Below are 14,401 nucleotides of genomic sequence, written 5' to 3'. Positions count from 1 at the left end.
GGCAGAGGAGCAGGATAAGCAAAAACTCAAAACACCCAGATATCTGCCTCTGACTGCAGGCTGACTGTTAGTCTCAGTTACTTAATGAACCTCAGACTGTAGTCTTCAGTAGGGCATAAACTCCATAGGGTGGGGCTACTGCTTTACTCCAGGTTAAAACTGCACTGATGGTAAACCTCTGCCTGTGAAAGATGGCTTCTACAGGATAGGGGAATGACTCAGCACAGGGATGCTGATGGCAGTCTTCTCAGCTTTCTCCACTGAATGACCAAAACCAGACTCTCCTCACACAGCTCTAGTCTACTCTTCTCTCCTGCTGGTGCCTGATGTAAATGGCTGCAAACAAAATTTAGTGCATTGGCTGTTTAAGAAGGTGCTTGTGTTTCTAGCCCTCTCTCCCTGACAGACAGAACTTCTGGTGCTTTTCACAGGCAGATGTTATGTGTGCACCTTTCCTGGTTCTATTACTCTGAGCTGGGGAACCCAGCTTGGAGTTTAGACCCCAAAATTCTCAGGGGAAATCCCCCTCAGCTGAGATATCCCCCAAGAACTTCAGTTGTTGCCTATAGGAGGCCAGCCAGCCCTCTTTCATCTTACACTTCCTACAAGTCTTGATGTGGACTCCTCTTTACAAGCTTGGGTGTAAGAATTCTCTCCAGCTAGTCTTCAGTTGGTTATTCAGGATGCTTGTTTTATATTTTAGTTGCATTTCTAATTTGATCCTGGGAGAAGATCAATGTAGCTTCCACTTAATCCACCACCATCTTGGAATCCCATAAGAGGCAAATTTATATAGACCAAAAACAGACCATTGTTTTTGTGGAGTGAGTGGTAGGTATAAATATTTACTGCATAGCCTTGGTCAGTTTGGCTCAGTGGCTAGAGTGTCAGCTGTGGACCAATGAGTCGCAGGTTCGGTTCCAGTCAAGGGCACGTACCTCAGTTGCAGTTCGTCTCTGGCCCCGGTTGGGGTCATGCAGGAGGCAACCAGTCAATATGTCTCTCTCACATCAATGTTTCTCTCTCTTTCCCTCTTTCTCCTTCCCACTCTATCTGAACAAAAATGGAGAAAATATCCTTGGGTGAGGATAAATATATATACTGCGTATAGGAATTCTTTGGAGTAACGAGTTTTCTAAAATTAGATTGTCAAGGTGGTTGTATAGCTGTATAAATTAACTATAAATTATTGAATCATATACTTAAAATGTATGAAGTTTGTGGTATGTAAATGACTCCTCAATTAAACTATTAAAAAACATCAACCTCATTAAGAAAGGAAAATATAAAGAAGGGATGAGAAATAGAAGTCATAATTTTCACAAAGCCCAGCTGAATTACCTTTGAAGTGTTATGTGAATTCATCTGAGTCAGGACACTACCTCTGAGTTGTGTTCCTAAGCAAGAGGCAGTTAAGCTTAGAAGCCACAAGAAATATGTTGGAGTGGTGGCTCTGCTACTTGTAAGTTTAGTAATTTTGGAAATGTCTCCAAAGGTTCAATTCCTTATATGTAAATTATTTTGAAGAAGATGTTTGAGGGGAAAAATAGTAAAATACATGTAAAGAACCTAAGATTTTTCCTCTGAGTTATAGCTGCCCCCTTTACTGTTGTTCTCTCTCACTATGAACCAAAAGGTCGGGAAGAATGTTGCTCTATGGTGCATGAGTGTGTAAGGAAGACTTCCTACTATAAACATACTTAACTATCAAAACATCAAAGTTTCATTTTACATTTCCCAATTAATTTTAGGAAGATGAAACATGTTTTTGGTAAAGAAAACTTTTGTTGCAAATGCCAGTATTTCATCTTTTTTTTTTATGGCTGAGTAGTATTCCATTGTGTGTATGTACCACCTCTTTAACTAATTATCTATCAAAAGACATTTCAGTGTTTTTATGTCTTTGATAGATCTTGAGAATATAATGCCAAGTGAAATAAGTCAGATAGAAAAAGTCAAGAACCATATGACTTCATGCATATGCAGAAGATAAAACAGAAAACAACAAGTGAACAATCAAGACAAAAAAACAAACAAAAATTTATGGCCACAGACAAAAGTGTAGAAAAGGAGAGAGGGGCATAGTAAAGAGTAAAGGGTCAAATATATATTGACTGAAGGAGATTTGACTTTAGGTGCTATAAATACAGAATGCAATACATAGATGATATATTATCATAGAATCACATACTTTAAACTAATTTTATTAACCAATGTCACCCCAATAAATTTAATAAAGAAGTAAACTTTGGGGGGTTAGTTATAACAGCATTTATTGAGTCCTTACTATGTGCTCAACTTTTCAAAATTTAAAGTCTTATTTGAGCTTTAATTAATTATTTAATTAATATTTTAAATTTATTTTTACTGTTGAAAATATTACAGGTTTCCCTCCTTTTTTCTCCCATTGACATTCTCCTTCCTGACTTCACCACACTGTTGTCTGTGTCTGTTGGTTATGCATATATGCATATCAGTTCTTTGGTTTATCTCTTCCCACCCCCTTCCTCTAAGATTTTTTTTGTCTGTTCCCTACTTCCATGTCTCTGGATCTATTTTGTTCATCAGCTTATTTTGGTTGTTAGATTCCACATATAAGTAAAATCATATGATACTTGTCTTTCTCTGAATGGCTTAACATTTTAGTAAACATTACAATTAGAAGAACTATTGATACATGCAGTAACATAGATGAAGTTCAGATGCGTTTTGTTAAATGAAAAGGCTATACTCAAACAACAATAAAGCATATGATTTTATTTATATTATATTCAGGGAGAAGCAAAACTGTGGATATGAAGAACATATATGTGGTTGCCAGGAGTTGAGGGAATTGAAGGGATAAATAAATATGCTCTATGAAAATATAAAAATAAAATTTAAAATTTTGAATTCACATTCTTGCAAAGACTAGAGAGGATAACATATTCCTAAAAACAAGAAGATACAAGAAGAAAGAAACATTTTAAAAACAAGAACAAAATGCTACTCAAAATATACTATTGAAATTTAAAAACACATATACAGAAGAATCAATCTCTCTCTCTCTCTCTCTCTCTCTCTCTCTCTCGTGTGTGTGTGTGTGTGTGTGTGTGTTTGTGTGTGTGTGGTGGGGCTTGAAGTGAAGTTTTGTGGAAGAAATATGTTAAGTTTGTACAGTGATTGTGGAAATGTTTAAAAGAGAGGAAAATAAAATAAAGACAAACAAAAGTTTGGTAATTAAAAGCAAATTTAAGAGACATGGATAATCTTATCTAGAATATAAAGATAGATAGATAGATGATAGATAGATAGATAGATAGATAGATAGATAGATAGATGAAAGAGAGACCAGGAAAAATGAAAAAGAAAAATAATCTATTAATACAAGAAAAATCAAATCACATAGTTTTCAAATTGATGTATCTATTAAGTAATAGCAGGTGGAAATAAACAGAGCCTGTGCTTAAAGCACATCCTTGTGAAAATGTTAGCACAAAGGATAAAAGTGCTTCCAAAATGGAAAGCAGTTTCTAAAGAAAAGTTTGGCTAAAAGATAATTTGGGTGCATGCTCATTTCATTGCTTTTGAAGTTCATCCAATGAATCAGTTACTTTTTGGTGTGGACGCCATGACTGACGTAAAAATCACCTATAGGTTCACTTTCCATGGCTAATAACATTTTCTAGAAACTCAAAAGACATCCAGGTCCAGGAATATAATTTTACGGACAGCTTTCTGAAGTAAATTTGTCTGTCAAAAATAATAATAATAAAAGCGAGATTATTAATCCACATTCCATTCTAAAGCTGTATATCAATGCCACATATAACCTTGCCCAATACCGTGTCTTAATGATTAACAGTTTGGAATGTTTAGTCTGTCATTGAGATCAAACACTTTTTGTGTGTATGCCTTTTTCATGCTTGGACCTTGTCATATAAGCAATACTATGTTTTAGTCTAATTCTTTGAAAAATATCATAATTAGTGGAAATTATAATAATTAAACCCAAAAGCTGTCTGTCTGTTTATTTTTAATTTTTTTTCTGACAATGAGAATGTAAGCAAAGTTTCTGGTAGAGGTTGCCATTATTAGCAGGTGCACAGCACTATTAAATACTTTTGGGGTACTAATTAATTTTTTCAGGAGCTTTTATTCTGAAAGGAAAATATAGAACATGGAAACAATATGTAGTGTGTTCAACTTATACCTAGTATAATTCAAATTATACTGATACTTACATGTCTCTAACTATAAATGGCATGAAAACTATTACAATAAAATTATGAAATAAAGTGACTTTTAGTCCCACATTTGTAACCAAATCATTAAGAATTCTCATAAAAATATTACTGGTATTTCGTCAACCACTTTTTGGCATTGGTTACTGGATTTTCCACAGTCTTTCTAGCACAATAATATCCTTAAAATCCTTAGAAGTCCTTGAATGATTCTGAATCATTAAAGAGATGTTAAATGCTTAGTACACTTCCAATTAAGGCAATTCAGCACTATAAAAGACGATTATTTCACTCATAGGTTGCCAACTGGCAGCTTTTAAACCAAAAACGGGATGCTGATTATGTTGTGTTGTGGTATAGATTGTTGAAAAAACTAATTGAATTGTCAACATTTAAAGACTAGAATATTATACCAAAAAACCAAACAAACAATATTTTCTGCTCTTTTGAACACATTTGAAAATCCTTGATACTAGGCTTGTCTTTCTACAATAATTTGCAGCTGAGTAGAAGCTGACCTTGTTTAAAAAAATAATATATACTTACTAGTTTTCCACAAATTACCATACTACCAGGGTGTTACATCTGGCTCTCTTTTCTCATTTATTTAATATTTGGTTGCCATAGCCCTTGAGTAATTGACCCCTTACATTCTTTCAATCAATTGGTGAAGAAACAAAGGCAGAAAGGGAAGGTTCTGTACCTAACGTGATTTTGTGCTCCGAGTGTGGACAACTCTTTGTATCAAGGTCTTTCATTCACAATTCCATCTTACCTCTTTCTTTAAAAAACTAGAGAATTGCTGCACCGTGCATAACTAGATAACAAGCTAACCATTAGTCTTCCTGAAGTTATTATTAACAAGAATTTATACTAATGCACTGCAAAGACAATGATATAAAAATAAGCCATGGCAAGACATTTCTATGTGATATAGTTAAGTACATTGTCACGTTCTTTTTAAAATTTATTTATTTTTGTTACAGATGTTTCTCCTTTTCCCCCCACTGATTCACCCTATTCCTCCCTCCCAGCCCTGTCCCAAGCTTTGTTGTCCATGTCCATTGTTCATGCATACATGCATATAAGTTCTGTGGTTTTTCTCTCCTCCACCACCCACACTTTTCTGGGGATAGTCAGTGTGTACCCCACTTCCACGTCTCTGGGACCACATCATTCCTCAGACTGTTATGTTCATTATATTCCACAAATAAGTGAGATCATATGATATTTGTCTTTCTCTGCTTGGCTTGTTTTGCTTAGGAGGATACTTTACAGGTCCCTCCATGTCGTCTCAAATAAGAGATATTTCTTTCTTACAGCTGCATAGTACTCCATTGTGTATATATACAACAGCATTTTTATCTGTTCGTCTACTGATGGACATTTGGGCTGTTTCCAGATCTTAGCTATTGTAAATAGTGCTGCTACAAACATGGGGGTACATATATTCTATCTGATTGGTGTTTCAAGCTTCTTAGGGTATATTCCTAGAAGTGGGATCACTGGGTCAAATGGAAGTTCAATTTTTAATTTTTTAAAGTAACACCATATTGTTTTCCATAGTGGCTCACCATCTGCATTCCCACCAACAGTGTACTAGCATCCCCTTTTTTCCACACCCTTGCCACACTTGTTGTTTGATGATTTGTTGATGGCGGCCATTCTGATAGGTGTGAGGTGATACCTCATTATTGTTTTAATTTGCATATCTGATGGTTAGTGATGTTGAGCATTTCTTCACTTGTCTCTTAGCCATTTGTATGTCCTGTTTGGAGAGGTGTCTTTTCAGCTCATCTGCTCAATTTTTAATTGGGTTTTTTGTCTTCCTTTTGTTGAGTTGTATGAGCACTCTATATATATTGGAAATTGACCCCTTATCTGATATATCATTGGCAATTATGCTCTCCCATACAGTGGGTTGCCTTTCCATTTTGATGATTGCATCTTTTGCTGTGCAGAAGCTTTTGAGTTTGATGTAATCTCATATGTTCATTTTTCTCCTTTGTTTCTGTTGCCTTAGGTGATTTATCAATGAAAATTCTGCTGCATATAATATCTGCAATTTTTTGCCTACATTTTCTTCTAGGATTTTTATGGATTCATTAGTGACATTGAAGTCTTTTATCCATTTTGAGTTTATTCTTGTATATGGTGTATGTTGATGGTCTAGTTTTAATTATTTTTTTTTTTGCATATAGCTGTCCAATTTTCCCAACACCATTTATTAAAGAGGCTGTCTTTACTCCATTGTATGCTCTTGCCCCCTTTGTCAAATATTAATTGAGCATATTGTCTTGGATCCATTTCTGGGTTCTCTGTTCTGTTCCATTGATCTATCTGCCTGTTCTTGTGCCAGTACCAGGGTGTTTTGATTAGAGTGGCTTTGTAGTATAACCTGAAATCTGGAAATGTGATCCCTTCAACTTTGTTCTTCTTTTTCAAGATTGCTCTGGCTATTCGAGGTCTTTTTTGGTTCCATATGAACTTTTGAAGTATTTGTTTCAGTTCTGTGAAGTATGTCATTAGTATTTTGATGGGGATTGCATTGAATCTATAGATTCCTTTGGGTAGTATGGACATTTTAATTATATTAATTCTTCCATTTCATGAACAAGGTATGTGCTTCCACTTTTTTATATGTTCCTCTATTACTTTGTTTAATGTCCTGTAGTTTTCTGCAAATAGGTCCTTTACTTCTTTGGTTAAGTTTATTCCTAGGTATCTTAATTTTTTTGCTGCGATGGTAAATGGGATTGTTTTCTTAGTTTCTCTTTCTCTGAGTTCATCATTGGTAGAAAAGAATGCTATTGATTTCTTAACATTAATTTTGTATCCTGCTACTTTTCCAAATTCATTTATTAAGTCTAGTAGATTTTTGATGGAGTCTTTGGGGTTTTCTAAGTATAGTGTTATGTCATCTGCGAATAATGACAGTTTCGCGTCCTCCTTTCCATTTGGATCCCTTTTATTTTTTCTTCCTGTCTGATGCTGTGGCTAAGACTTCCAGTACTATGTTAAATAAAAGTGGCAAGAGTGGGCATCCTTTTCTTGTTCCTGTGCTTAAGGGAAATGCTTTTAGTTTTTGCCCATTGAGTATGATGTTGGCTATAGGTCGTTCATATATGGTCTTTATTATGTCAAGATATGATCCCTTTATTCCCAGATTGCTGAGTGTTTTTATTATAAATGGGTGCTGGATTTTGTCGAATGGTTTTTCAGCATCTATTGATATGATCATATGATTTTTACCTTTCATTTTGTTCATGTGGTATATCAACTTTATTGATTTATGAATATTGTACCAGCCTTGTATCCCTGGAATGAAACCCACTTGGTCATGGTAAATAATTTTTTTGATGTGTTACTGGATTTGAATGGCTATTATTTTGTTCAGGATTTTGGCATCTATGTTCATCAGGGATAGTGGCCTGTAGTTTTCTTTCTTTGTAGTGTCTTTTTCTGATTTTGGAATTAGAATTATGCTGGCCTCATAAAACAAGTTTGAAAGTCTTTCTTCTTCTTAAATATTTTAAAATAGTTTCAGGAGAATGGTGATTAGTTTTTCTTTGAATGTTCGGTAAAATCCTCCTGTGAAGCCGTTCGGGCCTGGGCTTTTGTTTGCTGGGAGAGTCTTGATTACCTCTTCAATTTTTTTTTTTTTTTTGTTATTGGTTTGTTCAAATTTTCTATCTCTTCTTGGTTCAGTTTTGGGAGACTATGTTTTTCTGTAAATTTGTCCATTTCACTTAGATTGTCGAATTTGATGCCGTATAATTGTTCATAACATTTGTTAAAAATCCTTTGTATTTCTGTGGTATCAGTTGCTATTTCTCCTCTTTCATATCTGATTTTGTGTATTTGGGTTCTCTCTCTTTGTTTCTTGGTGAATCTAGCTAAGGGTCCATCAATCTTGTTCATCTTTTCAAAGAACCAGCTCTTTTTTCATTGATGCTTTGAATTGTTGTTTTGGTCTCTATGTCATTTATTTCTGCTCTGATCTTTACTGTTTCCTTCCTTCTACTTGCTCTGGGGTTTACTTTATGTTTGCTATCTAGTTCTTTAAGTTGTGAGGTTAGATAGTCTATTAGAAATTTTTCTTGTTTCTTGAGGTAGGCTTGTAGTGCTATGAACTGCCCTCTCAGAATTGCTTTTGCGGCATCCCATAGATTTTGTGTTGTTGTGTGTTCATTTTCATTGGTTTCCAGGAAGTTTTTGATTTCTTTCTTGATCTCAGTGGTAACCCATTCATTGTTCAATAGCATGCTATTTAGCCTCCATGTTTTCAAATGTCTTTGCATGTTCTTGTTGCAATTGATTTCTAGTTTCATGCCATTGTGATCTGAGAAGATGTTTGATATGATTTCAGTCTTCTTGAACTTGTAGAGAGTTAGTTTGTGCCCTAAGATGTGGTACATCTTTGAGACTGTCCCATGTGCACTTGAGAAAAATGTGTATTCTGTAGTTTTGGGGTGTAATTCTCTGTAGATATCTATTAAGGCCATTTGACCTAGCACTTCATTTAAAGTCTGTGCTTCCTTGTTAATTTTTTTCTAGATGATCTATCCAGTGATGTCAGTGAGGTGTTGAAGTTCCCTACTATGATTGTATTGCTGTTGATTTCTTCTTTGAAGTCCTCCAGAAGATTTTTAATATATGTTGGTGCTTTTATATGGGTTGCATATATGTTTACCAAGATTATATCTTCCTGTTGGATAGATGCTTTCAATATTATGTAGTGGCCTTCTTTATCTCTAATTATGGTCTTTATTTGGAAATCTACTTTATCAGATATAAGTATTGCTACCCCAGCTGTTTTTTTTTCTTTCCATTTGCTTGAAAGATTTTTTTCCATCCCTTCACTTTCAACCTATGTGAATCTTTTGTTTTGAGGTGGGTCTTTTGTAAACAATATATATGCTTTCTTATCCAGTCAGCTATTCTGTGTCTTTTTATGGGAGCATTCAAACCATTCATATTTAAGGTAATAACTGATATGTACTTATTTATTGGAATTTTTGTTTAGTGTGGTTCTATTCTTCTAATTACAGCAGTTTTTTTTTTTTTTTTTTTTTTTTTTTTTTTTTTTTTTTTTTTTTAGCGTATCTTGCAGTGCTGGTTTGGTGTTAATGTATTCCCTTAGTCTTTTTTTGTCTGGAAATCTCTTTATTTGACCTTCTGTTTTGAATGATAACCTTGCTGGATAGAGTAGTCTTGGATTAAGATTCTTGTTTTTCATGACCTTAATTACTTCATGCCATTCCCTTTTGGCCTGTAGTGTTTCTGTTGGGAAGTCAGCTAAAAGCCTTATTGGGGTTCCTTTGTATGTAACCTGTTGCTTATCTCTTGGTGCCTTTAGGATTATCTCTTTGTCTTTAATTTTTGGCTTTTTAATTACTATATGTCTTAGTGTGGGCCTGTTTGGGTTCTTCTTACTTGGGGCTCTCTGTGCTTCTTGAAATTGAATGACTTCTTCCTTCACCAAGATAGGAAAGTTTTCTGTCACCGTTTCTTCAAATATATTCTGTAACCCTTGCCCATTTTCTTCCTCTTCGGGAACTCCTATGATGCAAATGTTATTACGTTTCCAGTTGTCCCACAGTTCTCTTAAGCTGTCTTCCTATTTTTTAATTGTTTTTTCCTTTTGTTTTTCTGATTTGTTGATTTTTTCTACCCTGTCTTCTAATTCATTGACTCAGTCCCCAGCTTCCTCTACTCTGCTGGTTTATCCTTCCAATGTGTTCTTTATTTCTGCTATGTCATTCTTCATTTCGACCTGGTCGGTTTTCAATGTTTCTATATCTTTACTCATGCTGTTGAGCTTCCTCAGGATCATGGCTCTGAACTCTATCTCCAATAATTTGCTTTGCTGCATTTTATTTATCTCATCTTCGATAGAGTTCTCTTGTTCTTTAATTTGGTATTTGTTTCTTTGTTTCACCAGTTTGGCTATCTCAGTGGGTTTTGGAGCCTGCCATATTTTCCTTGTTGGTGTTGGTATTCTGCTGTTTGTGGCTCCCTCTGCTGGGTTTGGATGAGCCTGGGTGGGCCCACATTAAACACCACTGTCAAGTCTTACTTTCCTGTGTAGATTTGCAAGCCCAGGAAAGGTTCAGTTATCCTCTCACTTTTTTCTGGAGTCTAGTAGTCTCAGTTACTCAGTGCCTTGGAATGTAGCCCTGGTGTTCTGCATAAGAGGATTTCCAGTGGTTGGGATAGATGTTGGTTATTAATGAGCCTCAATTTGCATTTCTTTGCCTCACCTGGAAAGGCTAAATCTCCAAGGGGAGGGCTGCTGGTTTTCCCCACAGCTCAGGGAAGGAGCACACTGGCCACCATCCTCTGTGCCTGCAACTCAGCAAAACCTCTGAGTACCCTCCAAATCCTGGGTTTCCTTACAGAGTTCCAGCCCAGTCTGTCCTCCTTCTGCCGTAGCCCCAAGTGAGTGGCTGTGGCTATTTTAGCACTCTGTCCAGGCTCTCTCCACTGTGGAGCAGGCTTGGTCTTTATTCCCCAAGGGTGCTGCTTACAGCTATGAGTGCTGCTGTCCGTGGGCTCCCAGCCCGCCACCCTCTCGTGCCTCTGCAGATCCTACCAGTGTCCCTGGTTATATAGTCCTGTCCTGCTGCTTTACTGTTGCTTTTTTTCTGAGGATTTGTCTTTATTTGAGTTGTAATTCCCATTTGGACTTGGGAAATTGTCTGTGTAGCTTCCATTCACTACACCTCCATTTTCACTTCCTTTATACCTATCTTGTGCGCAGTTGGGTCTCACAGGCCTTTCTGGTGCCCCTGCACCCTGCAGGTCCCATGGGTAACTGGATCACACAGTTCCTTTGGGGACCAGGCTCTATGCCTATCTTCTGGGCTGCTGGGTCACACAGGCCTCTCTGCTGTTTCAGCACTCTGCAGGTCCCACGGGTAATTGGATCACACAGTCCCTGCTGGATTGCACAGGTCTCTCTGGTGCCCCGGCACCCTGCAGGTTCCAGGGACGGACAGCTGGATTTCAACAGTCCCTCTTGGGCTCCAGCTTCCCACTGCTGTTGTGGGCTGTTGGGTCTCAAAGGCTTCTCTGGTGCCCCAGCACCCCGCAGGACCCATGGGCAGCTGGATCGCACCAGCCCTTCTCAGACTCTGGCTTCCCACTGCTCTTGTGAGCTACTGGATGGTACAGGCCTCTGTGGAGCCCCAGATCCCACCGCTGGTGGCTGGGGAGTGCTCAGTACTTTGTCACTTTAAAAGTCCCAATACATATAATATTCGCTTTGTTGGGGTTTCTACAAGGACTTCACCATCTTCTTTGAAGATGGTAAATCTTCTGTAAAATCTTTGCCTCTATTAATTATAAGAAGGTGAGAGGAAAACATTTTTCTGAATCTGGCTTTTTATAGCACCTGATTTTTCCCAACCAAACTAAAATTTTAAGAAAACTAAGCGTGTTTGTTTTTCATGTAGAATCCTTTTTTATATAAACAATAAAATTTAATTTTAATAATCATTATTTCTCACCCATCAAACAATATTTTTTTAAATATAAATATGGGTTTTTTTTTAAGAGGGAGAGGGAGAGAGAAAGAGAACAATGTCAATGTGAAAGCATAAGCCTGATTCGCTGCCTCCAGCATACCCCCTACAGGGGATAGAGCCAGCAACCTGCGCATGTGGCCTGATGGGGAATCGAACCTGCACCCTCTTGGTGCATGGGATGACATGCAAACAGCTGAGCCACACTGGCCAGTGCTCAAATAATATTTTTAATACAGGTATTCCTGAGATAAATAAAACAATAAAATATATTTAGGTTTGAGTTTTTGTGTATACAAAAGTAATAGGAATTATAACTCTTAAAGTGAAGAAACAATTGGAAAGAACTGCATATGGGTATGCCAGAGCTAAATTGTTTTAAAAAGTAGTAAATGGAAATGCAAAATGTTGCAGCTGCTGTGGAAAATGGTATAGAAATTCCTCAAAAAAAAAAAAAAAAAATAGAACTACTGAATAATACAGCAATACCACTTCTCCATTTTATCCAAAAAATTGAAATCAGGATCTTGAAGACTAATTCATCTCTCATGTTTATTGCAGCATAGCCAAGCCAAGATGCAAAAATGACCTAAATGCCCATTGACTGATGAACAGATAAAGAAAATGTAATATATACATATAATGGGATACTCAGCTTTAAAAAAGAAGAAAATACTGCCATATTCAGTAATATGGATGAACTTTGAGGACACTAAGCTAAACCAGTCACAGAAAGACAAATACTGCATACTTTCATGAGTTATTTTATATGAGTTGTCTACAACAGTAAAAATTATAGAATCAAAGAGTAGAATGGGGCTCATGAGGGGGAGACATGAGGAATTAATAATCAACAGGCATGACATTTCAGTTACTCAAGATGAATACATTCTAGAGATCTGCCTTACAATATCTATAGTCAAAAATACTATATTATATGCTCAAAGATTTTTAAGGGGTTATGTATCTTAGTAAGTATTCTTAGAAAAGCAAAATAAAAGTTTTTAAAAAGTAATAACAATCATTCAAAAGTCAAAGTTCTTATTTCACTCTAAAATCACATATAAATACAAAGTTCAATTCAGGCCATTGCAGAAGCTTGGTAGATTATTTAAAAATTTTTTCTATAGTCCTATGCCTGAGTGTAGAAATAAATAATGAGTGTCTGGGCATACAGCGCCTCAGACGCTCTGTTACTGTTGGGGTTCAGAGGAGGGTATGTAGTGGAGGTAGAGAGAAAGAGGGAGAAAGAAGGGGGAGATTTTTATTTAGCACTTATTGTGACGACGTGGTCCCAAATTATCTAGCCATCAATGGTCAACCTATATGATAACAGCCAAGTAACAATAGTCTCAGCTGATACCTTGTATATAAAAGTAGGAATTTAAACTTACATGCTTTCTTCCCCTAACTATTTATGTAAGTACCCAAGGAGTGGGTATAGGTTTTGGAAATCATGTCAGGGTGCCTGGGCACCTCAGCCAGACTTCTCTCTCTGGACATCTGCTTCAGGTTCCTCAGACTACCAGCTGCCATCATGAGATGGACTTCTGTAGATTTGCTGCTGCTCTGTACTTAGCATTTAACATAATGATTAATATAATCATTCACTCTGTTCTCTCAGGCAAGAAATATAAATATGTGTGTGTGTGTGTGAATACACTTTTATGTATGTATATTTACATCTATGAATATATGTACATAAACATATTTATTATATTTATATATAGATTATATATTATAGATGCATAAATATGGATATTTTGAAGATTAATTTATATAATATATATAAGTATATTTATTTATATAATATATAAGTATATAATATATCAGTATACATATTTATACAATATGAATAAAGATAATTATATAAAAATAAGATATCATTGTTTCTAGTACCCATCGACCAAGGGAATTCTCTTGCAGGTGGTTTCTCCTTATTCCCCAGTCTGCTGCCTGTGGCAGAAGGCACCCTCCCTTTCACTGACAGAAGAGCTGTGGAACTTAACCCTCGCTGAGAACTCCACCCAACTTCCCCCAGAAAGAATTATTTTTTATCACTCGTTTAGTGAAGACTCTGCTTCTTTCCTTCTTCAAATGATGGATTAAAAGAACATTTTACTGTGACTGAGGAGAGATATTTTGAACTACATGGGCCCACAAAGTATATTAACATAGTTTTCAATACTTTTCCAAAGTTTGGATTATTTAATTTTAAATAACATTCAGGCAGAGGTTGTATCAACAGTCTGAGCAGAGACATTGCAATCGAGCCTGAATCTTATACACAACATTCTTTCCAGTACAGGGTAAAGAAAAGATCAATAATCTGGATTATCAAATGACATGTGATAGCATTTGATTAAAAAACAACAACATATTTTCATGGGCATTCATATTTAGATTCTTACTTAGGAAATTTACTTTTTAACTCTGCTGGAGTACAGTCTGGCTGTTATGGACTGAAGGTTCATGTGCCCAGATTTCATATATTGAAGTTCTATCCCCCAATGTGCTGATAATTAGGGGGATTTGCCTTTAGGAGGTAGTTAGGTCATAAGGATGGAGCCCTCATGAATGGGATTGGCCTCCCTCTCTGTGTTCTCTGCCAAGTAAAGATACGAGGAGAAGATAGCCAACTACAAACCAGGA

This window comes from Molossus molossus, unplaced genomic scaffold (assembly GCF_014108415.1).
Source record: "Molossus molossus isolate mMolMol1 unplaced genomic scaffold, mMolMol1.p scaffold_m16_p_9, whole genome shotgun sequence".
Taxonomy (NCBI): Eukaryota; Metazoa; Chordata; class Mammalia; order Chiroptera; family Molossidae; genus Molossus; species Molossus molossus.
This window is presented reverse-complemented; position numbering follows the sequence as displayed.